Source organism: Pinus tabuliformis, chromosome 6, assembly GCF_031772625.1.
Source record: "Pinus tabuliformis cultivar Carrire ecotype Pingquan chromosome 6, CPIR1, whole genome shotgun sequence".
NCBI lineage: Eukaryota > Viridiplantae > Streptophyta > Pinopsida > Pinales > Pinaceae > Pinus > Pinus tabuliformis.
The window spans coordinates 508,185,118-508,208,605 of NC_142292.1; the positions used below are offsets into that span (position 1 = coordinate 508,185,118).

A 23,488-nucleotide genomic window follows, 5' to 3' on the forward strand; every position below is an offset into this window, starting at 1 on the left:
GAGATGGTTTCTCCCACAACTGCCAATTCATCTCTTACTTCAATGACCTTGGTGAGGTATGAGGAAACAATGTCGGTTTTGGTCATCTTGGTTTGCCTTATTTTTTTCTGCAACACCATATTTTTGTTCTCATTAGTACTCTAGAAAAGCTTGATCAAGGTTGCCCACATCTCAAAGGCATAAGTCTTCCCTGAAACATGGGGAATAAGATGGTCTTTAATAGCATCTACAAGGAGACTCTTGGCCTAACATTCCTCTTGTTAAATCAGCTGGTTGTACTGGATCAATGGGTATTGTTACTGCCTTCTCAACAATGTCCCACAACTCAAATTTCTGAAGCACCAATACAAATCTCTCCTTCATTGGGCTAAAATTATTAGCCCCATTCAGCCTATCCTCCACCCTCAACGCTGTTTCCATTGACATGCCCAACTGACCAACAATAACTTTTCCCTTCTCTTTTTCCTAACACAACCCCTTGCAATACCACTATGTCAAAATCTGCCACTATCCCTCAAAGTCCTAGCTTTGATACCATATTGAAAAACCACCTACAAGTGGATTTTCCCTTATAGGACTTTAGTCAAACACTTAGTCAAAATCTGATTTTTGTCTCCAATAAAGACTTTCTCAAATAATGCATTTGAACTTAAACACATACAATCTGATTTTTTTTATGAGTAGAAATACAAATGACTAAATTTGATCTTAAGCAGCGGAAAACAACAATATGCAACCACACATTTGACACAAAAAAATTGGGCAATGCCCCTGGAAAAACCCCAAAAAGAAAACCAGTAAGAAGAGGAATTTATTATTGAGCTCAATGAGAAAATTTCTGAGTTTACAACAGGTGAAATTTCCAGCAATCCAAAGTTGTACTTATCTCGTAAATCATGCCAAACAGTCCCTGAAAAATATGTTGCTAAACCTGCCTTGATTCTTGTGTTGTACGACCCAGATTTGCTATTGTATGACCTGCAATAAATGTGGTTGAGAAGACCTCGAAATTTGTGCCCTTCTTGCCTCAAATTTTGTACCAAATCTGCTTTGTTACTGCACTCGAAAATCATGCCCAAATGCAGCCTAGAAAATCATGCCATTGCTGCCTCAATTTCTGTGCAGAGATAACCTATACGTGTTGAAAATTGTAACTAGGTTCTATCTTCATAATGACCTAATTGTAATGATGACATTGCATATTATTTGTAAAGAAAGAAAAGAGAAATTATATTTTTATTGTTGGAGTATGGGTTTCATACTCAAGTTTGAGTCAAAAGCATGTTGTTCATGCTTTTAGGTTTTCTAGGTCTTTCTAGACTTTCTAGGATAAAGAATATTATTGGTCATGTGCCATAGTCCCATTTGGACTCTTTGTAATAAATAAAGAAATTTATTTTATTAAGGAAAATCCATTTTGTATCCCAATACCAAGTCGACCCAAGAGCAAGATAAGGTCGGCCTAAAGGAGGGTTATTCGACTCCACAAGGATGCTATAAATACAAAGGAGCTCGACTTCATTTGGACACTCACTCAAGTCAAGTTTGATCTACAATAGCGAAGAAGGACGAAGAAAGGAAGAAAAGAGTGAAGTTTCTTGGGCTAAGATCTCTCTCTCCCTCTCTCACACGTGTGAAGCTAGGGTTTCTATGGAGTTGCAGTTGCAAGAGGTCGAAATTGCAGAGCCGAAATTCTGAGGAGCAATTGCAGGGCAGAAATTCTAGGACGAAGTTGCAGTAGGTCGAAGTTTGGAAGCTGACTTGGTGCTTGGTAGGGTTGCTGACTTTGGTCTTTGGATCTTGGAAGTCTCTTTGTAAGCAGATTCTAAAAAAGAAGAAAAGCATTTTCTAGGTTTTCCCCTTGGAGGGGTTTTTCCCTGGCTTGGAGCCTATATCTTGTGTACTTTGTTGTGGTGTGATCTTCATTGTTTTGGTAATTGATTGATGAACAAATATCTAATAAATTAATAAAAGGCCAACATATATCACAAGTAATTATCAAGTTAAGGAAAATCATCTATAATACATAAGTCTCCTAATTTTCCAACATGGTTTCAAAGCTAAGGTGTAGGAAGGAGACTTAAGATCACACTATAGTTGGCACTTTGACAAGGGTTATGGAGAAGGGTTTCAAGTTTCTTGGGAATCTCACTACATCCAGCAAGAATTGCATATTGGAGATCATCTCCAAGCTAGTAAAGAAAGCAATAGCAAAAAGTATGTTCGTTGCTTTATTCGACACCTTCAAGGATGAGAATGTATGGGTTATTGACAGTGGTACCTCCTGACATATGACAGAAGAATGCAGTCAACTTCAGACCTTGTCAAAAGGAAATTCATCTCACTCAATTGAACTTGGATACAACAAGAGCTATCCAGTGAAAGGCATCGGATCTATTTCATTGGAGCTCAAGTCTAGTGGAAGCATTCACCTCAACAACATTCTATATGTTCTAGGTTTGAAGAAAAACTTACTTTCTATTTCTGATCTAGAGGATAAGGGTGATAGAGTTGCTTTTGTTAATGGCAAGGTTTTGTTTTGGGGTAAGGGCTCTAGTATTGATGATGCTAGGCTTATTGGGATTCGTGAGGGGACATTGTATAGAATTTATACACCTCTATCTCAGTCCCTAGTCGACTTGGATGTGAGTCCTTCCGAACTATGGCATAGAAGGTATGGACACCTTCATTATAATGTTTTTCCATATCTAAGTCAAATGATCAATGGCATCAGTGACACCAGATCTAAGGAAGTTGTAGATCTGATTCATCAGATGTATGTGGACCTATGACAGTCAAGTCTCTTGGTGGGAATCAGTATTATGTAACCTTTATTGATGATTTCTCAAGGAAGACTTGGTTATACCTTCTCAAAAACAAGGATAAGGTATTCGAAAAGTTACAGGAGTTCAAGAATGAAGTGGAAAACATAACGAGAGAAAGATCAAAACTCTAAGGTCATACAATGGTGGAGAATACACCTCCAAAGAACTAATATCTTTCTGCAAGGAAGAAAGGGTTAAGAAGGAGCTCACTGTTCCCTATAATTTTGAACAGAATGGAATGGCAGAAAGGAAGAATGGAACTATTGAGGAATGTGTCAGGGCTATGCTACATGATCAAGATCTCCCTCAATTCCTATAGGGAGAGGCATGTATGATTGTTGTTTATTTGCAGAATCGAAGTGCTCACAAGATTCTCAACAACATGAATCTCGAAGAAGCATTTACAAGAAAGAAATGAGTGTGGATCGTCTTCGAATATTTGGGTGTCCTGTGTATATTCATATACCCGAGGACAAGAGAAAAAATTTGGATCCTACCAGTCTAAAGGGCATCTTTATTGGGTATAGTGCTTCATAAAAGGCATATAGAATCTATATTAAGGAGGATCGTCGACTTGAAGTAAGCAAGGATGTCATCTTTAATGAAAGTATAGCTTACAAGAAATCAAAGGATTTTCTGGTTAAGTCTGATGAAGAAGAGATGCCTATCTCTGAGGATATCTCAAGGGGCAATGATGGTCAAGATCAAACATAAACTCAAGAAGATGTTGAAGGTCCTAGTGAGCCTATACAACAAGTGATTGTTCCAAAGAGGCTTGATTAGTTGAGGACTACTCTACAAGAAGCAAGAGGACATACAACATCTGGGACTGTCACGGAAAGTAAAATACCAAAGAGGTATTCTTGGTATGTTGCATATATGAAAAAGCTTATTGAATCAAAACCTTCCTCCTATGAAGATGCAACTAAACATCAAGAGTGGAGGAATGTAATGCAAGAAGAATACCAATCCATAATGCAGAATGATGTATGGGAAAATGTCCCTATGCCAAGTGACAAATCTATAGTCACTTCAAAATCGATTTACAAGATAAAATGCGCCGCGGATGGGAGCATTGATAAATATAAAGCAAGGTCGTTAGAGAAATTTTGAGGTCTGAAATGGGCCTCAAAACAAAAGTGTACAACAAAAATAAACTTTATAAGAACCAATAGGATTCAATATAATGATGTCAACCATGGGAGATGATTCACCATTTTTCACCATTTTTGGAGTAAAAAAGTAAAAAGAATAAAAAATTAAAAAACTACTTTTTCAACTCGTATTTTAAATTTATCTCCATACGGTTTTACTCAAATTTCAAGCAGGAGCACTACTTGAATTCAAAATTTAATTCCTCATCCAAGGAGTACCCATGTTGCATACTTTCGATGGACCCTGCTACACGAAATATTGAGAAATACATGAAAAACGTGATTGCAATCACAAATTTTCATGTATTTATCATTTTTTGTGTAGCAGGGTCTATCAAAAGTATGCAACATGGGTACTCCTTGGATGAGGAATTAAATTTCGCATCCAACAAGTGAACCTACTTGAAATTTGAATTGTTGGGTGTGGAGCCTAATTATCTTCTTGATTGTTCAAAGGTTTTTTGTTTCAGCCCTGTTGGATCCCTGTTCCTAACGGGACAACAACGTCGCCCGTTTAATTGCCATCAGAGGGGTATAGAGGGGTTGCGACGATGACTTTTATGAGCCCCCCTAGAGGGGTTTCGGGGGAAGCACCCCCAAAGCTAAAAATAGATGAAAATTTGCCTTGTAAAATATTGTAATTTCATAGTCAATCTAGACCATTCATTAGGCAAATGATCTGAAGGTAGAAGTTATGTTTAAGTTAGGGTTTTTTTTCCCTAGAAGGCATTATTCTGAGCGAGAGAGAGAGAGAGGAGGTTGTGTGAGAGCAAAGAGGAAATTATAGCAAATATGTTGTAGGTTTGATCCAGGTGGATGTTGATGGCAACCCGTCTACCCCACTTGGACCCCCACAACTATCTCTTTTAGTTTTGCAGTTTCCTTATTTCTAGCACAATTTACTATTTTTCGCAGTTTTTCGATACCTAAACTTCCGGAGCCCTTTTGAGGCCCTAAACGATGTTTTTTGGGAAAACTAGGACCAACATGGGTCATTGACCGATGTTGGTCATGCAAAAGTTGTAGTCCTCGGACAGATCTTTCTAACAAGGTATTGTGTGCGTCAAATGGAGATCGTATGCCAAAGTTACGACCCCAGGAATTTGATGTACCAATTTACCCAAACATGGCCCATAGTTTGGCGCTTCATCTCGTAGGGTTAGGTTTTCGGATGTTTAAGGTTTTCCATTGTTTCTCAACAATAAATAGGCCTTTGAACCTCATTGTAACAGAGTTCAGAGGCATGTAGCCACCACATCTCTCCTCAGAGATAAGCTACCATTGCCCAAGCTAACTTATTTCAATTTCTGTTTGTAAACATATTTCAGTATTTTACATTAATGAAATGAAGTATTATTTTTTCTGCATCTCTGTATTTATGGTTATTTCTGTAATTTGTTGCGTTCTTGTCTAAATCCGGATCAATGGTATCAGAACGGTATGCTCTTTCTTTGTTTTTCTTTGCATGTCCCCAACGAGGCGGGATATAAGGAGTTAGGGCTTGAACTGGTCGAACCTTTGCAAGACTAGCCTCGCAAATCCCGATGGCCTCCCATGGCGGAAGAAAAGAAAGATGAGGGGACAGGAGATCCTATCAAAATCTTGCTCGAAGAAGCCCTCGAGCGACAAAGGAACGCGATGATGGACAACTTTGCTCAGATCCTTTAGTGGCTACCCAAGGGCGACGCATCTACTTCCAGCGGCTACTCTGGAAAAGTCACACCCTTTAAGGTACAAGTTAACTTTGAAATCCCCATATTCGAGGGTTAGATAGATGCAGATGTCGTAGATAAATGGTTAAATCTACTAGAAGGGTATTTTTCTGTTCATGATTTTTCCAACCAGGAAAAGATTACTTTTGCTCTTCTCAAAGCCACCCCGCACATCAAGGACTGGTGGGAAACCTACTGCGAACAGAAGGATGAAATTACGGACTCACTGTTTTCAACCGCACCCACTTGGAATTTGTTCTGGGACACCATCAAGGAGCAGTACTACCCTGTCGGGAGCTATGAGGATAAATACATAAAGTGAACCATGCTGCGTGATCTAGATTTAAACAGGAACGCAACAAATTACAGAGATAACCATAAACACAGATATGCAGCGGAAATAATACTTCACTTCATTAATGTAAAATACTGAAATATGTTTACAAACAGTAATCGAAATAAACCAGCTAGGGCGATGGTAGCTTATCTTTGAGAAGAGATGTGGTGGCTACATGCCTCTGAACTGTCTTACAATGAGGCTCGAAGGCCCATTTATTGTTGAGAAACAATGGAAAACCCTTAACATTCTAAAACCTAACCCTAGAAGATGAAACGCCAAACTGTGGGCCCCGTTTGGGTAAATTGGTACATCAACTTCCCGGGGTCGTAACTTTGGCATACGATCTCTGTTTGACGCGTACAATAGCTCGTTAGAAAGATCTATCCGAGCACTACCACTTTGGGAGGCAACATTGGTCCATTGCCCCAGATTTCCCAAAAAACGTCGTTTAGGGCCTCAAAACAGCTCCGGAAGTTCAGGACCCGAAAAACTGCTAAAAATATTAAGTTGTGCTACAATTAAGGAAACTGAAAATGCTGAGAGAAACAATGGTGGGGGTCCAAGCGGACTTGGCAGGTGGCCACCAAGATCCACCTGGATCATTCCTCCCCCCTTAGGAAGCAATGGTCCCCATTGCGTTGAGTTCCTCCATGAGATGAGGAAACTTTTGCTGAACTTGGTCCCTGGTGAGCCACTTGCCCTGGTGAAGGAGTTGGCCTATTTTGACAACTCGATACAATTGGATATTCTGTTGGCGAGTGTTCTTGATCTGTCTGTCCATGATCCGATCAGTTGCAGCTTGTTCCATGCAATCTGGATTTAATTCTGTGGGTGTGAGCTGTTCTGCAATGTCGGATGTGTCTAACAATGGTGGAAAGTATGGCCGAAGGCGGTCCACATTGAACACTGGGTGTAGGCCAAGGAATGGGGGAATGCTGAGCTCAAATGCATTGTCTCCCATAGCCTTAGTAATGGTGTAAGGACCATATCGGAGTGGTCTCAGTTTCCGATAGGCTCCAGTAAGGCGTTCCTTTTGCAAATGCAACCAGACTTTGTCGCCCACCTGAAACTTGTGTGGCACCCGATGTTGATCATGTCGCTGCTTGTACTTGGCATTTGATTTCTCCAGAATGTCATGGACCTGCTGGCGAATATGTTGGATGTGCTCAATGAAGCTGGTTGCCTTATCTGTTTCGGACTGGACATGAACTGAATCTGTGTGAGTAGCTGCAAGTGGCATGGCCACATCAATGGGGCATAGTGGCTGGAATCCCAGGCCCACCTGAAAAGGGCTGTGGCCCGTCGAGCTATGAAGAGCTCGGTTGTAACTGTGCTGAACATAGGGGAGGCTCTCGTCCCATGTGCGTGGATGCTTTGAGTTGTACATGCGCAGAATGTGTACAATCATCCGATTGACAACCTCTGTTTGGCCATCAGTTTGAGGATGGAAGGCTGTGGACTTAGTGAGTTTGGTGTCTAGCATTGACCAGAGACTGGACCAAAATGTACTGAGGAACCGACTGTCCCGATCTGAGATGATAGACTGTGGGATCCCAAAGTGCACCTAAACTCGTTCAAAGAAGAGTTTGGCAGTGGCTTCTGCTGTGATATTCTTCTTGCAGGCCGCCATAATGGCCATCTTCGAGAACCTGTCAACGACCACAAAAACACAATCATTTCCATGCTTAGTGGAAGGAAGGCCTGACATGTAATCCATGGAGATGGATTCCCAAGGTCGACTAGGGGTAGGCAACGGGGTATAGAGGCCTTGCTTCTTGATGGTTGGTTTGGCAATGGCACAAGCAGTACATGATCTGATGTACTTCCCGACATCCTGTCAAAGATTTGGCCAATAGAAATACTTTTGCAGTACTGCCACCGTTTTCTCGACCCCGAAATGCCCAGCAGCCCGACTGTAGTGTGCTTCCCAAATCATCTTGGCACACTCGCTTAAAGGAACACAAAGGTGACCCAGGTTGCATAACAGGGCATCTTGGAGATGAAAATTTGGAACATGCCGATCCCCAAGAGTGTTTGGTATGTGTGGCCAAATTCTGGGTCGCTTTTGTAGAGAAGTGGCCAATCAGAAGTCTCGTGCCCACAAGAGTTGAGCACGGTGGTTAACGCCATGATTGGTGGTCGACTGAGGCAATCTGCAACATTATTGGTGCTGCCCTTCTTATACTTGATATTCAAATGGAACTATTGTAGATATGTAGACCACTTCTGATGGCGATCATTCTGCAATTTCCCTTGGGTCTGTATGAACTGCAGGGGTCGGTGGTCTATGTGGATGACCGTTTCCTTCCCCAAAATGTAATGCTTCCATTATCGGTAGACCTGCACAATGGAATACATCTCTTTATCATAAGTGAGATACTTCCAGACTGTGTCTGAAAGTTTCACTGTGATATGCCACTGGATGCCCGTGTTGAGTGAGGACTGCCCCAATAGCATAGTCAGAGGCATTTGTCTCGACCTCAAATGGTTGTTGTAAATCTGGTAACGCGAGCACTGGTGTCGTGCAGAGGCGATCTTTCAACTCTATGAATGCCTTCTGTTGAGATGCAGACCAAAAGAATTTCGCTTTCGCTCCTCCCTTGGTGACTTGACTCAAGGGCCAAGTGATATGAGAAAACCCCAACATGAACCTGCGGTAGAAGTTGGCAAGACCTAGAAAGTTGTGGAGCTCTGTCAGAGTGGTTGGAGATGGCCAATCCCGAATGACTTGGATCTTGGCCGGATCCACATGCAACCCCTGTTCATCAATAATGTATCCCAGATACTGAACCTGGGTCATGCCAAAAGTGCATTTCTCCAAATTGGCACATAGCTTGTGTTGCCGCAGTGTTTGAAGGACCTGTCGGATGTGGTGGAGGTGCTCTTCCCAACTCTGGCTGAAGATCAGAATGTCATCCAAGTATACCACTACAAATGAGTTGGTGAATGGCCGCAAAATGTCATCCATTAGCCTCATGAATGTTGCAGGAGCATTCGTCAATCCGAAAGGCATAACCAACCATTCGAAGAGGCCCTCCTTGGCTTTGAAGGTAGTCTTCCACACATCAGAGGGTTCGATTGGCACCTGGTGATATCCTGACTTCAGATCGATCTTGCTAAAATATTTTGCCCCCTTTAGTTGGTCCAAGAGGTCATCAATCCGCGGGATCGGGTACCTATTACGGATAGTGATCTTGTTCAGCGCCCGATAGTCAATACAGAGTCTCCAAGTCCCATCCTTCTTCTGTACCAACACAATCGGGCTCCCACAAGGCAATGAACTCGGACGGATGTGACCTTTCTGCAGCAGCTCCTGAATTTGCCTCTTGATTTCATCATTCTCCAGAACGGAGCGCCGATAAATTGGTCCATTGGGTAGCGGCGCACCTGGGGTCAGATCAATGGAGTGCTTGACTTGACAGTGCAGAGGAACCCCTGCGGGGGAGGTGAAGATGTCCTCGTACTCCTTCACGACCTTATCCATCTGTAGTTGTCGTGCGGAGGGGTCTGGTCTGGAGGCCGTGGCTACCATCTTCTTCTTTCCTTGCGGGCATATCATCAGGAAAACAAATTTCCCAGTCTTGGAAATGAGCTTACTGCATTGTTTTGCAGTAATCAAAGAGATGGCGGTAGGCGGTGCTACCTCTAGTATCTTGTACAACTTATTTCCCAATGTAACAATAACAGCACGGGGCCTTGATTCATACACAGCATGTCGCTTCCACAAGTATGGTTGTCCTAATAATACATCACAAACTTCAAGGGGAGCAATGTCACACAATACCTCATCCGTGAAGGGCTTGATGTTGTACGAAAGGCGACACTGCTGGCTCACGCGAAGATCCCGTCCTTGGTGAAGCCACCCGATGGTGTATGGTTGTGGATGTGCTGTGGTCGGTAAGCCCAACCGCTTCACGACCTCTGCCGAAATGAGGTTCTTTTGGCTCCCGCTATCGACAATGAACTGTAGCGGGGAGCCCTTTACCCACATCTGGGAGTGGAAGAGACACTCCTCCTCCTCTGGATCTTCGGGTTCATTTTTCTGGATCTTGGCGGTAGCAACAATGGCGTTGGGATCTGCGTCAATGATCTGCTTCCCTTTGTCATTCCCCTTGTCGGGTTCTGACTCAGAGTCAGAACATGCATCTGATTCTGGAACCTTTAGCTCAGCCACCAGTGACTGCTTGGCCCAACACTCACTGGTGTTGTGAGTGGAGCTCTTATGGAACTCACACCATTTTCCCGTGTCCTTTTTCGTCTTCGCGGCGCTGTTCTTTGCCTGCAGCTTTGGCGGGTTGTCTTGGGCTGCCCCGCCTTGGCTTTGTCCTTTGTTCTGTGTTTTAGGGGCACCTTTCCCTTGCTTCAGATTCGCAGATCCAAAGTCTCGCTTCTTTTGTTTAAACTTCTGCTCGACCTTGATGGCATATCGGTACGCTGTGCCAAGCGAGGAGATGTTCAGGAATTGTATTTCTTCCTGGATGTACTTGTGCAGGCAGCCGTGGTATTTGAGTATCAAATGTTGCTTCGTATCCTTGATACCCAACTTTGTGCGAAGGGTATGGAAAAGATTGGTGGACTCCGGCACGTCTTGGTCCCTTCCCTGCCGCAGCATGGTCCATTTTATGTATTCATCCTCATAGCTTCCGACAGGGTAGTACTGCTCCTTGATGGCATCCCGGAATGAATTCCAGGTGGGTGCAGCTGAAAATAGTGAGCCGGTATTTTCATCCTTCTTCTTGCAGTAGGTTTCCCACCAGTCCTTGACGTGGGGGGCTGCTTTGAGAAGAGAGAAAACAATCTTTTCCCGACTTGAAAATTCATGAACAAAAAAATAACCCTCCAGCAGATTTAACCATTTATCTACGGCATCTGCGTCTATCTGACCCTCAAATATTGGGATTTCAAAATTAACTTGTACCTTAAAGGGCATGGCGTTTCCAGAGTAGTTGCTGGAAGCCGATGCGTCGCTTCTAGGTAGCCGCTGAAGGATTTGGGCAAAACTGTCCATCATCGCGTTCCGCTGTCGCTCAAGGGCTTCTTCAAGCAAGATTTTGATAGAATCTCCTACCCCCTGGTCTTTCTTCTCATCCGCCATAGGAGGCCGTCAGGATTTGCGAGGCTGGTCTTGCAAAGGTTCGACCAGTTCAAGCCCTAACTCCTTATATCCCGACCTCATTGGGGACATGCAAAGAAAAACAGAGAAAAAGCAGACCGCTCTGATACCACTGATCCAGATTTAAACAGGAACGCAACAAATTACAGAGATAACCATAAACACAGATATGCAGCGGAAATAATACTTCACTTCATTAATGTAAAATACTGAAATATGTTTACAAACAGTAATCGAAATAAACCAGCTAGGGCGATGGTAGCTTATCTCTGAGAAGAGATGTGGTGGCTACATGCCTCTGAACTGTCTTACAATGAGGCTCGAAGGCCCATTTATTGTTGAGAAACAATGGAAAACCCTTAACATTCCAAAACCTAACCCTAGAAGATGAAACGCCAAACTGTGGGCCCCGTTTGGGTAAATTGGTACATCAACTTCCCGGGGTCGTAAATTTGGCATACGATCTCCGTTTGACGCGTACAATAGCTCGTTAGAAATATCTATCCGAGCACTACCACTTTGGGAGGCAACATGAGTCCATGCCCAGATTTCCCAAAAAATGTCGTTTAGGGCCTCAAAACGGCTCCGGAAGTTCAGGACCCGAAAAACTGCTAAAAATAGTAAGTTGTGCTACAATTAAGGAAACTGAAAATGCTGAGAGAAACAATGGTGGGGGTCCAAGTGGACTTGGCAGGTGGCCACCAAGATCCACCTGGATCACTGCGGCAGGGAAGGGACCAAGACGTGCCGGAATTTACCAATATTTTTCATACCCTTTGCACAAAGTTGGGTATCAAGGATTCTGAGCGGCATTTGGTACTCAAATACCATGGCTGCCTACATAGGTACATCCAGGATGAGATGGAGTTCCCGGACATCTCCTTGCTCGGCATGACGTACCAATACGCTGTCAAGATCGAGCAGAAGTTTAAACAGAAGAAGCGAGACTTTGGATTTGCGAATCCGAAGCAAGGGAAAGGCTTCCCCAAACTGCAGAACCAAGGACAAAGCCAAGACGGTGTGAGCCAAGACAACCCATCGAAGCCGTAAGAAAAGAACAACACCACAAAGTCAAAGAAGGACACATGAAAGTGGTGCAAGTTCCATAAGAGCCCCACTCATAACACAAGTGAGTGTCGGGCCAAGTAGTCGTTGGTGGCCGAGTTGAAGGCTTTAGAATCAGATGCATGTTCCGACCCTGAATCAAAACCCGACAAGAGGAATGACAAAGGGAAGCAGATCATTGATGCGAAGCCCAGCGCCATTGTTGCCACCGCAAAGATCTAGAAGAATGAGCCCGAAGATCCAGAGGAGGGGGAGCGTCTTTTCCACTCACAAATGTGGGTGAAGGGTTCGCCGCTGCAATTCATTGTCCAAAGTGGTAGCCAAAAGAACCTCAATTCAGTAGAGGTCATGAAGTAGTTGAGCCTACGACTACACCACACCCGCAGTCGTATAGTATCGGGTGGCTTCACCAAGGACAAGATCTCCGAGTCCGCCAGCAGTGTCGCCTTCCCTACAACATCAAGCCCTTCACAGATGAGGTATTGTGTGATGTTGCACCTCTTGATGTTTGTGATATATTACTAGACCAACCATACTTGTGGAAGCAACATGCTGTATATCAAGGCCTCACGTTGTTATTATTTCTTTGGGTAATTCATTATACAGGATACTGGAGGTAGCCCCACCTACCGCCACCTCTTTGATCTCTGCTAAGAAATGCAGTAAGATCGTGTTCCAAACTAGGAAATTCATTTTCTTTCTAGTTCGCTCTCAAAGTAGGGGGGGAGATCGTAGCCACATCCACGGTCCCCGGGAAGGGTTCCTCCACGCAGTAGAAGCAGGGGAATGCGGTCATGAAAAAATACAGGAACATCTTCTCCTCACCCACAGGGGTACCGTTGCACTGTCAGGTCAAGCATTCATTCGATCTGACTCCCAGAGCACCTCTACCCAACAGGCCGATATATCACTGCTCCATTGTGGAAAATGCCAAGTACAAGCAGCGATGTGATCAACATCGGGTGCCACACAAGTTTCAATTGGGTGACAAAGTCTGGTTGCATCTGCAGAAAGAACGCCTTACAAGAGCCCATCAGAAGCTCGGACCACTCCGATATGGTCCTTACACCATTACCAAGGTTGTGGGAAACAATGCTTTGGAGCACAACATTCCCCCATTCCTTGGCTTGCATAGAGTGTTCAATGTGGACAGCCCTCGACCATGCTTCCCACCATTACTGCACACATCAAAGATTGCAGAACAACTCACCGGGGACCAAGTTTAGCAAAAGTTTTCCCATCTCTTGGAGGCACTCAACACAATGGGGACCATTGCTTCCTAAGGGGGGAGGAATGATCCAGTTGGACGTTGGTGGCCACCTGCCTATCCCACTTGGGCCCCCACAACTATCTCTTTTAGTTTTTCAGTTTCCTTATTTCTAGCACAATTTACTATTTTTGGCAGTTTTTCGGGTTCTGAACTTTCAAAGCCGTTTTGAGGCCCTAAATGATGTTTTTTGGGAAAACTAGGACCTGTAGTCCTCGGATAGATCTTATAACAAGGTATTGTGCCCGTCAAATGGATATCGTATGCCAAAGTTACGACCCCAGGAAGTTGATGTACTAATTTACCCAAACGAGGCCCATAGTTTGGTGCTTCATCTCCTAGGGTTAGGTTTTTGGATGTTTAGGGTTTTCCATTGTTTCTAAACAATAAATAGGCCTTTGAGCCTCATTGTAATAGAGTTTAGAGGCATGTAGCCGCCACATCTCTCCTTAGAGATAAGCTACCATCGCCCAAGCTAGTTTATTTCCATTTCTATTTGTAAACATATTTCAGTATTTTACATTAATGAAATGAAGTATTATTTCTGCTGCATCTCTGTATTAATGGTTATTTCTGTAATTTGTTGCATTCCTATCTAAATCTGAATCAAGGTTGTATCTCTTCATTTTGCTACATCATATAAAAGGAAGGACTGGTTGTTTCTTTGTGGACGTAGCGCAAATTGCGTGAACCATGTGTATCTGTGTCTCTATTGTTTTATGCATTTCTGTATTTGTGTTTCCGCAATATTTTTTGTATTTCATTGCTCCGTTAATTGATTTTTAACATAAGTAAAACTATAGGGAGATAAGTTAAAAAAGTAATTTTTTTTTTCCCTCTAAAATTTGATGATGTAATCTAATCTTATTTTATTATGTTCACTATTATTTTATAATATTCCTTAGGAGGCCCATTTTATACCTCAAAATTTCTCTAATGGGCTTCTCGCAGAAAGAAGGGATTGATTATGTGGAAACCTTTGCTCCCACAGCTAGATATACAACAATAAGATCGCTTGTTTCGTTGGATGCTACTATGGGATGGAACATCCATCAAATGGATGTCAAGACAACTTTCCTTGATGGGACCATTAATGAAGAGGATAACATTGAGCCGCCTCAAGGATTTGAAATAAATCATAGGGAGACTCACGTCTGCAGGTTGAAGAAGGATCTATATGACTTAAAGCAAACACCTAGAGCTTGGTATGGAAGAATGGATGCATACCTATTAAGACTTGGTTTTACCAAGAGTTTTGCAAATCCTAACCTATATATCAAGGTGTTCTAGGATGAACCAGTCATCATACTCTTGTATGTGGATGATCTACTAGTCACAAGTGTAGAGCATCAAATTCGAGAATGCAAGAAGCAATTAGCAGTCGGGTTCGATATGAAGGATCTTGGAATTATGCATTATTATCTGGGACCAGAAATATGGCAAAATCCAGGTCAAATATATATTGTCAAGGTAAGTATGTGATCAAGATACTTCAGAAGTTTGACATGATGGATAGCAAGCCTATGATGACTCCTATGATTACCAATTTAAAGAAGTTGAGGAATTCATAGTCTAGTCTAGTGGATCCTACTTGCTATAGATAGTTGATTGGATCCTTGATGTATCTAGTAAATACGAGACCAAACATTTGTTTCACAGTAAATGTTCTCAGTCAGTTTCAGATGGAGCCAAAACATGACCATTGGATTGCAGCCAAGCATATCCTAAGATATTTGTGTGGAACCATACATCACTGACTCTAGTATACTAGTAATGAAATCTAACTCATGGGATGTACAGATTCAGATAAGGGTGGCAGTGAGATAGACGAAAGAAGCACAACAAGTGGATGCTTCAACCTAGGTTCCTCCATGGTCTCATGGATGAGTAGAAAGCAGGATACAAATTCTTTGAGTAGTGCTAAAGCTGAATATGTTGCTGGAGCCTGGAAGCAAAGTCTGTCAGGAAGTAGTTTGGCTCAAGAAGTTGTTATCATACTTGTTTGAAGGACCACATAGCCCTACATGGATACATTGTGATAATGAAAGTTGCATTAGATTGACAGAAGACTCGGTGTTTCATGCTAGGACGAAGCATATAAAAAACAAGTACCACTATGTCAAAAGCCTGGTATGAGATGGGGTCGTGAAGCTCCACTATCTACCTACATATGAATAGGTAGCAGATATTTTGACTAAAGAATTACCAAACAAGAAGCTTGAGTACTTGAGAGGTAATCTTGGTCCGGTTGATATCTCTTTCCTTATTGAGAGGGAGTGATATTGGGCAATTCATGTCTTTATGGGTCAAGCACTAGACTAGGACTAACAACCATATGTCTTAGTGAAGGCCATAAAGAAAAAATGGAATCTGAAGGATTGGATAAGCATTTGAGATTAGAACTTCTTATGGATTGAAGAATCCAGGGAAAGAAGTTGTTGACCCACACTCTTTGAGGATGAGGTAGGGCATCCAAGGTAAGAGTAGTCAAAGAGGACCAATATTCTTTGAGGATCTAGATTTGGGAATCCAAGAAAAGAATAGTCCTAAAAGGACATACCTTGTGGACATCCGAATGGGGTGTGTGACTTAAGAGGTAGTGTGGTAGCTCACGTAAAGCCTCCTAGCATAATGCTCTCAAATAAGGTTGAGCTTGTCTAGTTAAGGCCTTTAATGACAGTGTTGGTTATGATAAAGATGCTTGACAAAAAGATGACTTATCAATCCGACTCTTCTTATGAGAATGCTTCAAGATTGAGATTCCTTGTACCATGTAATGGGATTATAAATAGTAAATACCTCCCTAGTTAAGAGGGAGTGTTGAAAATTGTAACTAGGTTAGGTCTTCATAATGACCTAATTGTAATCATGACATTGTATATTCTTTGTAAAGAGAGAAAAAGAAAGAAAAGAGAAATTATATTTTTATTTTTGGAGTATGGGTTTCATACTCAAGTTTGAGTCAAAAGCATGTTCTTCATGCTTTTAGGTTTTCTAGGTCTTTCTAGTATAAAAAATATTATTGGTCATGTGTCTTTGTATTAAAGAAAGAAATTTATTTTATCGAGGAAAAGCCATTTTGTATCCCAAGACCAAGTCGACCCAAAAGCAAGATCAAGTCGGCCTAAAGGAGGGCTATTTGACCCCTTAAGGAGGCTATAAATATAAAGGAGCTCGATCTCATTTGAACACTCACTCAAGTCAATTTGATTTGCAATAGCGAAGAAGAAGAAGTGCGAAGAAGGACGAAGAAAGGAAGAAAAGAGTGAAGTTTCTTGGGAAAATATCTCTCTCTCTCTCTCTCTTACACGTACGAAGCTAGGGTTTCTGTGAAGCTGCAATTGCAGGAGGTCGAAATTGCAGGGCCGAAATTTTGGGATGAAGTTGCAGTAGGTTGAAATTTGGAAGTTACCTTGGAGTAGATCTTGCTGGGGGATGACATGGTGCTTGGTGGGGTTGTTGGCTCTAGTCTTTGGGTCTAAGTTGCACGAAACGGGGAAACGGGTACGAGTTTCCGAAACGGGAAGCGATACGAAACGCGACCTCCCCAAATTTTGGAAACGGGGAAACGCGAATATATATATATATAGAAAATATTTAAATATATATATATGTGTGTGTGCAATCATAAAGCATAAATGATACATTATAATTTATTACACTTAAACATTAAGATTTAATTTACATCACATTTACTCATGAATGATCACATAATGAAAATAAAAATATCGGAATATCCAAAAGCAACCTTTATTAGATATCCAAATCTCAAAATCAGCCTTTATTTATATTAATATATGAGGCTGCAAGTACAATAAAGACTATAAGGCTGCAAGAGAGAGATCCAAATCAGGATTTTCTGCATCCACATCCCATTCTTTAGAAGGACCACTGTTGTATTGGGAGTCTACTCCTACATAGTCGAACGACCTTAGTGCTCTTGATTAAATACACGTTTCATACCCTAGTACCCTACATGATCTTGATTTTTGGGAGTTTCCCCTGCATAGAGGGCTTGGTTCTCTTGATTAAATACAAGTTCCATACCCTAGTACATGATAAAATCCAATGGAAACATTGCAATCCCCCCAATCCTGAAATCCTGAAAAACAAATAAGTCTGCTGGATTTTGAGTGAGATCTAAAATTCTACTTTCTCCATATGAAATCCAATGAGGGCGAAACCACTCTCAAACATCCTGAGTCATTTCATGGTAATGTTAAAAATTTAAGTAAAAGGATGAAAATGAAAAATAAAGGAGAATATCACTTTTACTTTAAGAATTTAACATTACCATGAACTGCATATCAACACTAGGGCAAAAATTCACTTTTATAACTTTAGAGACACATCTAGAAAATTAAAAAACAAATTTGAAAAAAAAGAAAAATTAAAAAAAACACAATTCAATTGGGAAACGCGGGCTGTACGGCCAGGAAACACGTTTCCGTTTCAGGAAACACGTTTCCGTTTCAGGAAACGTGGCAGTACGGCCGGAAACGCGTTTCCTGGCCGTACCAAACGCGTTTCCGCGTTTCGTCCCAGTTTCCAGCCGGAAACAGGCCCCCCGCCCCCCACGTTTCCTGCAACATAGCTTTGGGTCTTGGAAGTCTCTTTGTAAACAGATTCTAAAGAAGAAGAGAAGCATTTTATGGGTTTTCCCCTTGGAGGGGTTTTGCCCTGGCTTGGAGCCTATATCTTGTGTATTTTGTTGTGGTGTGATCTTCATTGTTTTGGTAATTGCTTGATGAACAAAGATCGAATAAAGTAATAAAAGGCCAACACATATCACAAGTAATTATCAAGGAAAATCATCTATAATACATAAGTCTCCTCATTTTCCAACAATACGGTACAACAATATATGCATCGATTTTTTTCACTTCTTTGCCTAGAAAATCGTGCCCATACTCAGTTGTACAACCTGCTTAATGGCCGGAAACTTTTCCTAGAAGTGTGTGCCCAATCTGAAGACTTCTCTCCTTGGGATTTGTGCCCTTCTTCTCTTTATTGCTCCTCTATTTTTTCTGCTCAACTCCTCTTCCTCTCTTCTAGAAAAAAAGTGTGTTTTTTCACTCTACCTCTCTCTTTTTATTTCTCTTTAATGACCAAAATCCCTAACCCTAGATCTCAATGGTTGAGATCAAATCTCACCATCTCAGGATCAACGATCATGACTTAATCTCACATTGGGCCCACTTAAATCTCTTAAGTGACCCAACTTTATACAGTCACACTCACTTTATAAAAAGTCACTTTTTAGTACACTTTCGAACTTTATATAATCACTTTATAAAGTAAAGTGCCTAGAGAGTGAAATAAGCTTGGTCGGCACTACAAATGCAGAAGTACCTCCCGAGCTACAATAATTAACACAAATCATTCCGAACACTATGAATTTCCAAGGACCAGTTACATTTGGCATGGTCCATATTGAGATCAATGTGCCCACATAGAGGTATTGGCTATTTTTGGACAATGTTGAGCCCTAGAAGGATTTCATATGACCTTAGCTAAGGAGTACTTGGCATAGAGGAGCTTACGCTGTTATTTTAAAGTTTCTCCTTCTTAATATTAGCCTAGCTCATCGTACTATTTTTTATCCTCACTTATTCCATAATTTAAGGCTTACTTCTAGGGGATTCTACCTTTAGGAAATTCGTAGGGTCTGTTTTAGGCATGAAAAAGGTGCATTGAAAGAAAAATTTAGCCATATACAGTGTAATTTGTCTTATGGGTGGTTATGATGGAAGGAAGGTGATCTTTTGGAAGGGTAGTTTTTTCATGCAAATGCTATTTTCATTCAAAAAAGGAGTGCTATATTTGGAGACTACTATTTTTACTTCCCTTCTATTTTCTGTCTTATCTTTTGTCTCCCCATTCTTTCCTCATTCTGGTTCTATATATTATTACAAGCAAAGAGAAGAAGAGTTCAATTTCCTTTTGTGAGATCTTCAGTGCTTGTGCTTTCTTCTCCCCCTTAGCCTTTGCTTATTCCCCTAGAGAAATTGAAAATTGAGATTAACTACCAGTATGGAGTACCTGTGGTGGTGGATCTGTTTTGCTGGATCAGGATTAGTGTTTCCCCATTTAGCAAAGCTAGTTCATACCTTGGAGTCTTGCTGTGAAAACTTATCAAAACTTAGCTCAATTTACAACTTTAGATAATAAAAATACAGAATTTCATTGGAAAATACTACAAGTTGTGAAAACTTATCAAAACTTAGTTCAATTTAGAACTTTAGATAATAAAAATACGGATTTTCATTGGAAAATACTACAAGTTCTTCACGTGTGAAAATTCTGTTTTCTTATGCTTTCACTAATATTTAATCTTGATCTTAATTGGATTTGAGAGATAACCTTCAAATTGTCTTCCTCCGTATTCACTTTATCTTCCTTTTATCTCTTTGACTCCATTAAAAGGCGCTAGTTTACTAAACAACAAGTTCTTATAGAGTAACATGCACTATTAGGCATATTTGAGTAGGCATTTAGCTCATTTTCATTCTGTTTTAGATAGATTACAGGTTTTAGATAGATTACAGTAAGATTAGCTTGCATTATGGCACGGAAATAGAAGGGCGTGTGTTTTTCAGTTTTCATGCATAATAATCGTAAAAAATCATTTAAAAAACTCAAAAAATTACATAAAAATAACCTTCAATTCATAAAAACAGTCAACTATTTGTTGTAGTTTCTGTTTTAATGTTCTTTTATCATATAATTGCATTGCGTTGTGTGCTCAACTTCATATTAATTTTCTGCTTTAGTTTATGTGTACTTTTCAGCCTCTAAACAGTCAATTTACAGTTTGTTGTAAATTCATTTTTGTTGCTTTTGGCATATCCTTCATAGAGTAATTGCTATAGACTTCATCCTCTGAATTATAGGTAAATATTGCACCATTTGCCATCTGAATTTTTATCCATTTAATCACTTATTGCTTGCTGTTTTTTCCATTATTACGAAAATACTTGTCTAGGACAGTCGCTGGTAGTTTGAATTGGGTGTCAGTGACCATTTATTGCATTGTAGTTTAACTCACCAAGTCATCTAAGGATTCTCCCCCTTAGTTAACAAACACTAACCCAAAGTGCAGCGAATGAGTACCTGGTGACAGTGTACTATTTCCAGTTACATTGAAACGGATGGTTTCGAATGTTAACAGCAGCGAATGAGTACGCGGTGACAGTGTACTATTTCCAGTTACATTGAAACGGATGGTTTCCAGGTAGACCGGATTTTATCACCCCCTCTCTCTAAGGTGAAATGAAATGATCTTTTAAGGTCCACAAGACTAAAAATAGTTTATGAGACCATTAATTCAGTTTTTTTTGTTTTTTGCAATTCAGTCTTTTTCTTATTCAAATTGATGATGACCTGACCCAACCCTCCAACAATCCCCTCCCTAAAAAGACAATAACCCTCCAACAATCCCCTCCCTAAAAAGACAATGCCAAGAAACTGATGCTAACTGATATGATAAAAAAGCAAGAGAAGCAAGATGTTGATATCCAAAAAAAGCAAGCTAGCCTATGGACTTTGAACCAGAAAACAAGAAGCATGCCAACAAGAACAGCTGCAAGAAAAAAATCGGCAAATGACGAAGTGATCACAGATCTTAAGCCTGGGAGCCTATATAAAAGCTATTGAAGCAATTGTTAAAGAAGTATCAGGTGTCACGTCTGAAAGACAAGTATAAATTAATATTTTATCTAGTTATATCTCTGTAATAACATTCCTGAGAGATCTGGGAAACAATGTATGTTTTCTCATTGGAAATATATAGAAAGTCTTTTCCTCTAGCATATGGACTTTGAACCAGAAAACAAGAAGCATGCGCTCAAGAACAACTGAAAAAAAATTGGCAAATGATGAGGTAATCTCAGATCTTAAGCCTGGGAGCTTATATAAAAGCTATTGAAGCAATTGTTAAAGAAGTATCAGGTGTCACGTCTGAAAGACAAGTATAAATTAATATTTTATCTAGTTATGTCTCTGTAATAACATTCCTGAGAGATCTGGGAAACAGTGTATGTTTTCTCATTGGAAATAAATAGAAAGTCTTTTCCTCTAGCATATGGACTTTGAACCAGAAAACAATAGGCATGCCAACAAGAACAGCTGCAAGGAAAAAATTGGCAAATGATGAAGTAATCTCAGATCTTAAGCCTGGGAGCCTATATAAAACTTAAAAGCTATTGAAGGAATTGCTAAAGAAGTATCAGGTGTCACGTCTGAAAGACAAGTATAAATTAATATTTTATGTAGTTATGTCTCTGTAATAACATTCCTGAGAGATCTGGGAAACAGTATGTTTTCTCATTGGAAATATATAGAAAGTCTTTTCCTCCCGACCAAAAGCAAAATATCGAACTCTATGTTTATACGGGATAAGTAGGGACAAGACAATAGCCAAGTTGGGTTAAGGATTGGCGCAAAAAGTTATTCAAGACAGTCGGAAGAATTTTGGTGATGAAGATGATGTGCATCACTAGCATGGCAAGATTGAAACGAATGGCGCCGAGCATACAGGAAGAACCTCGTGGCTCGTGGCTATTGCTAAGGGTGAAGAAGACTAAACAAAAAAGGTTTGCACAGTATTCCTAATTACATGATTCAAAAGACAATTCCAAAAATTATTGTTGTACATTACTTTTGAAAGAGGGCTTAACGCATTGGCAAAATATGATCTACCTAATGCATTTGGGTGAATTACTTCTCAACTCAATGATGTACCAGTTTGCAGAATCAGGTCCTTTATCAGAAATTCATTGATTCCATGATTTCGCATCTTTTTCAAGTGTGCAATTCGAGTGGTATAGCCCACTACAATTTCCGTTCAAACTCTCTTTTATTTTCTAACTCCAATGCGATCCATGATCGTGAAAATGTGAAAACAAACCTAGCAAAAAATTTGCAAATTTCAATGCATTTTGGACACTTGTGACCACCCAATATTGAGTTTCAGAATTTTTAAATAAAACATTATCAAACCCAGTGAGACCGTTAAAGAACATTATATTCCATTGTAAACCTATTTTGAGCAGCCTAAAACTTAATCTATAGGAATCCATGAAATAAAGTTTAAAATAAGCATACCAGGAGATCGGAGTAAGGGATTGTAACGACATTGCTTGTTGGAACATGGGCTTCTTCAACGCTAGCCTTAGGCTGCCCTGTTTTTCCAGCTTTGACGTGAAATCTTGTCAGCGTTGCATTTGGATTAGTGATTACAGACGGGGAGGAAAACGGACGTCAAATCTGCTTAGGAAAATGGTGCATACCGTTCATAATTGTGAATGAAGTTACACTCCTAAAGAAAGTAGTAAATGAGTACAAGTATTTCTGAATTGATTTCAACAGCAAGCTTAATAGGAAGACCCTAGAAATATAGAAATAAGAGAATTTTAAAAAGGTGAAAAATATTATATGTTATTCAAAATATATATAGGCAGAATTATGTAATTGGAAAATGAAGAAAATGTTTTTTGGGCCCCTAGTTCTTCCATGAGTGTGAATTGGGGTCCCATTTCAAAATGGAAACAAGTTGAGAAAATCCAAAAAGACTTGATCATGAGCAAGTTCAAAATAAAAAGTTAAGTCCCTATGAGATAATGTTGAGTGGAAGAGGGGCAGCTCCCATCCAAGCAATTGCTATAGTGTGTCTCATAAAATATCTACACAAAGGTGAGCAAATGTGAGTAGGTAGATGAAGTTGTCTTCCATGAAGGCATGAGTGAAAGAAATAAAACATGGATGAAACAAAACAACAAATGGATGCATATGTAATATCTTCCTCAATGTTTGTCCCACAAATAGCAAGGAGTTAAAGATTTTGTTATGGAGAAATGGGTATATGAAAAAGAATTTGGTAGAAAGAAGTACTATGTCACGATTTCAACTTGTAATCTCCAACGAAAAGTGTACACTGGATCTAATATTTCATAGAAAGCAAAGATTTGTATTATTCAATTAAGAACTAACACATAAAACAGTGGAATCAAAA

The 23,488-nt window shown here is 40.5% G+C and overlaps 1 long non-coding RNA gene across 1 annotated transcript in view; it reads right to left on the reverse strand.

Annotated features, from left to right (window-relative positions):
• Positions 1–22,837, reverse strand: part of LOC149259534 (uncharacterized) — a 35,955-nt gene extending 13,118 nt beyond the window's left edge. The window contains exon 1 of the long non-coding RNA XR_016247385.1: positions 22,582–22,837. This is a non-coding gene — a long non-coding RNA (uncharacterized LOC149259534). The remainder of the gene's footprint in view (positions 1–22,581) is intronic.
• Between the last annotated feature and the right edge of the window lie 651 nt (positions 22,838–23,488).